General features: G+C 31.8%; 1 pseudogene; it reads left to right on the forward strand.

Annotated features, from left to right (window-relative positions):
* The first annotated feature begins 308 nt into the window (after nt 1-308).
* Nucleotides 309-455, forward strand: LOC129079064 (uncharacterized; annotated as a pseudogene).
* The last annotated feature ends 5,394 nt before the right edge of the window (nt 456-5,849 follow it).

The raw sequence follows: 5,849 nt of genomic DNA on the forward strand, positions 1-5,849 counted from the left end.
GATTAACTTGGAGCACTGATATGTTAACAATAGAGATATCTTAATAATACCTTAACTAGTATCTTAATAATCTTTTGATTCATGAACAAGGTATATTTAGGTTTTCTATTTAGTTTTTCTTATATTTCTCTGAGAAATGTTTTACAGTTTTCAACATACAGGTCTTCCACCATACTGGCCAGATTTATACTTAAAAAATTCATATTTTAATGTATAGTAAGTGGTATTTACATTGCTAGTTTATAGAACTATGATTGGCTTTTACATACTGATCATGTATACTGAAATCTTGCTAAATTAACTTAACTGTTGCTTCTCGGCCTTTTGGCTAAGATCAAGTGTAGTATCTATTCTTATCAGTTTAAATTAACTTACCTAGTTCTAGTAAATTTTTTTATAGAGTCCACTGACTTTTTGCATAGTTGATCATTACCTATGCATAAAGACAGTTTTACTTCTTACTTTTGATAAAGATGATTTTTTTCTCTATTATTCACTGTTCAGATCCTCCCGTATAATGATGAATAGAAAGGGGTAAGAATAGATATCAGTGTCTTGTTTCTGATCTTAGGAAAAAAAATTAGTATTTCACCATTAAATTTTTATGTTAGCAATAGCTTTTTAATAGATACCCTTTATCATGTTGAAGAAATTTCCTTCTATTCTTAGTTTACTGAGAATTCTTTTTATCAGGAATATGTGTTTGATTTTTTAGAATGCTTTCTCTGCATCTATTCAGATGAAGTTTTTTTCTTTTTTACATTTTAATTTGTTGAATTAAATTTATTGATGTTCAAATGCTGAGCTAACTCTGTATTGCTGAAATGATCCAACTTGATCATGATTTGATTTGCTAAAAATTTGATATCAATTTTTGTCTCTGTTCACGAGGGGTATTGGTTTGAGGTTTTATTTTTTATAATGTTTTAATTGTCTTTGGTATCAGGTCAATGATGGTTTCATTGAGTGATTTGGGAAATATTCCCTTCTCTGAATGTTTTTGGAAGAGTTTGTGTGGAGCTGATATTCCATAAAAATTTGGTAGAATTCTCCAGTGAGTCACTGAGATTTGGATTTTCTTTATGGGAAAGTTTAACTACAAATTCAGTTTCCTCACAAGATAAGGCTATTAGAGTTATCTATTTTTTTCTTGATTGAGCTTTGTTTGTTGTAATTTCAAGTAATTACAAGTAATTACTTTCAAGTAATTTGTCTATTTCATCTATGTTGAAAAATTCATTGACTTAAAGTTCTTCATAACATTCCCTTATCTTCTTAATGTTTATAAAGTCTGAATCTGTAGTGATATTATTAATTCTTCAAATTGGCAGGGTATGTCTTCTTTTATTTTTCCTGGTCAGTCTGGCCAGTGTTATCAAGTTTTCGGTTTTCTTAAAGACCCAGTTATTAGTTTCATTGATATTCTCTATTCCTTTTCATTCATTTTTCACTGTAATCTTTATCATTTCCTTCCTTCTGTTTAGTTTTTGTTTGCTATTCTTTTAGTTTCTTAAGGTGGAAATTGAGATTTGAGACATCTTTTATTTTCTAATATAGGTATTTAATGTTCTAAATTATCCTCTAAATAGGCAGTAACATTTCTTGATTGTGTTTATTTTCATGAAATTCAAAATACCATCAAATTTCCTTTTGTTTCTATATTTCTTCCTAGAGATCTAGTTTCTATCTAGTAGTATTTTTCTATTATATGAAGATCAGCTAAATATATGAATATTTATTTAAAAGATATTACTTCTGGGTATAGATTTGTAACTTGACTGTTTTTTCATTTAATACTTATATAGCTCAGATGTCTTCTCAAATTGTTTCTAGAGAAATCTGTTGTTATTTTTATGTTTTCTCCATACACTAACATGTTGCTTATTCTCTGACAGCTTTTAGAGTTTTCCCTTTTTAATTTTTCTCACTGGTTTTAAGCAATTTGATTATGATATACTTTGGTATAGCTTTCTTCATGTTTCTTGTATTTAGGGTTTGTGGTGATCCTTTGACCTTTAGGTTTATAATTTTTCATTACATTTGGAACATTTTTGGCTATTATTTCTTCAATTATATTTTGTGCCTCATTCATCTTTCTCTTGAGACTCCAATTATACATGCATTAGGCTGCTTGAACTTTTCTCACACCCCACTGATTTTAAAATTAATTTAAAAAAATTTCTTTGACAATTTAGTTTCCATCACTTTCTTTTCAAGTTCACTATTCTTTTTTTTTGTACTGAAATGTATAATCTGATGCCAAACCTAAACACTGTAGCTTTTATCTCACATGTTGTTATTTTTACCTCTATAAGTTTGATTTGTTTCTTTTTAATATCTTCCTGTCTCTGCTTAATTTTTAACATCTGGAATATAGTTGTCCTTATCCCCATTTTCTGGTAATTCTAAAATCTGTGTCAGTCTGAGTTGGTTTTGGTGGTTGATTTGTGTCTTTATTCTGGAATGTATTTTCCTGCTTTTTTATATGCCTAGTAATCTTTAATTAGATGCCATTTAAATTGTCACTGTGATTTTACCATCTTGGGTTCTGGATATTTTAGTATTCCAATGAATATTTTTAAACTTAGCAGTTAAATGACTTAAAAGCAATTTGATTCTTTTGCGTTTGCATTTGAGTTGTTAACTGGAATCAGAAAAGCATTTAGTCTAGGCCTAATTTTAAACTTCTTTGTCTTTACTGAAGCAACTGCATTTTGAGTTATTTCCTATGCCCTGCATATGATCAGGTTTATCAGTCAGGCTAGTGCTACCACACTATTCTTACCTTGGGTAAGTACCGGGCACTGTTCCCTCTAATATCCTCTCAGTATTCCTTGTCCTGGCCCCAGGTGGTTTCCTCATATACAATACATACACCAATCAGTACTTGTTGAAGTACCTACCTTCAGAATTGTTTCCTTGTGCAGGACTCTCTTCTTCAGTAGTCTATCCTGTGAACTCCAGCCCCCTTGGATTCCCCAGACACTTGGCTCTGTCTTCTCAAATCAGGGAGTCTGCTGGGCTACACCTGCACTCGTCCCTTGGACTGCAGACTGTAAACTCCCTCAGGGGAGTAAGCCAGGGTAATAGTGGGGCCTACCTCCTTTGTTCTCCATCTCTCAGGGATCACTGCTTTTGTGCCTTGATTTCCAGTGACTTCAGAGTGGTGGTTGTTATTTCAGATGGAAGTGTAAAACTGGTCCCTGGTATGTAATCTATTCCAGAAACAGAAGTCACTATGTTTTTATTTTATTATAATTATTTGTAATGGTTAGTGTTTTTAGAGTCTTGTTTAAACAATCTTTTACTCTTCCAAGGTAACAAAGGTGTGTTCTCTTCATTTTCTCTTTAAATATGCTGTTTGTTTTACCTTTCAAATGAGATCTATAATCAATGTGAAACTGATTTTTGTATATGGTGTTAAGTAGCAGTCAAGGAACATTTTTCTTGTGTGTGGATATGTAATTGACCCATCATTACTTATTGAAAAGGCCATACTTTCTGCACTTCACTGTAATGTCACCTTTGTAATAAATCAGGTGAATGCACATATATTACTTTGTTTATGGACTCATTATTTTCTGGTTGCTTATATTTTCATGAGCACCATGTTTTTCTAATTAATATAGAATATAGTAGGTCTTTTAAATTTATTGTTCTTAAAGACTTCCTTGTCTATTCATAAGCCTTTGCATTTCTACATGAATTTTAGAATTATCTGATCAATTTCTGCAAAAAGTCACCTGTTGGGATTTTGAGTAGATTACATTAAATTGATAGATGAGTTTGGGAGTAAGCTGACATCTTTACATATTTAATCTTTGCACTCACGAACATGGCATATCCCTCCATTTATTTAGCTCCTATTCTCTCAATAATGTTTTATAGTTTTCAGTGTAACTCATTTTCTCCTCACATATTTTTTAAGATTTCACAATGGTGAGAAAAAACAGACACGAATCTGTCCCAATGAAGCTTATAGTCTAGGGATATTAAAATGTTTAACATAGCCACATTGCAAGTAGTAATTTCTATCACTAAACCAACCATATAATTCACATTAAATTTATATATATTATTTTGGCTTAAGCAACAGAAATTTATTTTCTCATAGTTCTGGGGGCTTGAAGTCCAAGATCAAAGTATCACATGTTTGGTTTCTTTGGAGGTCTCTCTCCTTGGCTTGCAGATGGCTGTCTTCTTGTTGCGTCCTCACATGGTCTTTTTTTCCTCTGTCTGTGTGTCCTTGTTGTCTCAGTGAGTCCCAATCTCCTTTTTTAAGAAAATTTTATTTTCTAGTTATAGTTGACATACAGTATTATTTTGTACCAGTCTCAAGTGTTCAGCATAGTGGTTAGATGATTATATAATTTACAAAATGATCCCTCCAATAATCAAGTATCCACCTGGCACCATACATAGTTGTCACAATGTTATTGCCTAGATCCCTTATGCTGAACTTCACATCCCTGCGACTATTTTGTAACCACCAGTTTGTACTTCTTAATCCCTTCACCTTCTTCAGCGATCCTACCAACTCTTCTCTTCTCTGGCAACCCTCAGCTTGTTCTTTGCACCTATGAGACTGTTTTTGTTACATTAATATCAAATTTTATGGATTTCATGAGTTTGTTATTCCTTTAACACTTGTTTAGATTTTATTATATTAAATCAACAGATTTAATTAAGATAATGATAAAAATATTTTAATGTTGGAAGATCCACAAGAACTTTTTTCTTCTGCAAAATGCCTCTGTATCACAGAAGTTTGTAAAACTATTTAAGGAAATGTTTCTTGCCTAAGTTCTGTTGTCAAATTGAATATCAAATATTTAGGTATAATTGTGGGCAAAATCAACTCAAAGAACTGTCTAGTAATATCCTCTAAATTTTTGGCTTTTTAGTTGCTGATGGGGTTTCTTCCCGAAGGCAGAAGAAAATCTACTAAAGACTCTCTTTTATTAAATATTGAGTGTCAGAGGGAACATTGCAGCATATCAAAAGATACTGGATAAGCTCTAAGTCTATCATAATCCATGAGAAATTAACTTGTGGTTTTTAGTCATTTGTATTTGGGACATTGTTCGTGCTGGCTAAAACACCAATATTGTCTTGGTAGTGTTCATCTGGGAAATAAAAGTATACAAACACATGGGCTATTTATTTTGGACTAAGCTCAAAACCAGTGGATTTTAAAGAATTTTTGTTGAGGTTTTGTTGTTTGTTGTTTTTGTTTTTATATTTGGTCTAACAGGCTCCCTGGAGCACTATTCTATGAGCACTTTGAACAAGGGATTTAGAGTGTAAAGTAAGGCAAGATGCATAGTATACCTATATAAATACCAAATATTTGGGTGAAAAGTGAAAAACTAAAAAATAATCAATTTTTTCAAATAGACATATTTGACACCATGTAATTTAAATGTCAGATCTACTACTTGTTTCTCCTCTTTTCCTCCAGATATTTGGCATCAGTAACCATGGTGATAATCTCAAATACTGTGTTTCATAAATGTGTTGAATTGAAATACGTTTTCCTCATTAATGTGAAAAAAAATCTTTTTTCTCAAAACAACAAAATTAGTAGTTAACTCATGAGAAAAAGTCAAATTAAAAATAATTTCTATAAAGGGAATCATCATCTTACTATATCTATAAGTTCATTATGAAAGATCTAAAAATGTGATACATTTGAAATCAGGCGATGGAGTGGCCCTACTTTTTTCAATGTGTTATTCTCTAACCAGCGTGTGACTAATAGGGAAGGTATGTGACTTTTGAGGCAACCCTGCAGGTACAGTGAATGAGCAAATTCTTAGCAGCATTATGACATCACCTGGGAGCGTGAC

This window comes from Pteronotus mesoamericanus, unplaced genomic scaffold (genome assembly GCF_021234165.1).
Source record: "Pteronotus mesoamericanus isolate MK-2021 breed Mesoamerican mustached bat unplaced genomic scaffold, CSHL_Meso_final contig_75, whole genome shotgun sequence".
NCBI classification, from domain to species: Eukaryota; Metazoa; Chordata; class Mammalia; order Chiroptera; family Mormoopidae; genus Pteronotus; species Pteronotus mesoamericanus.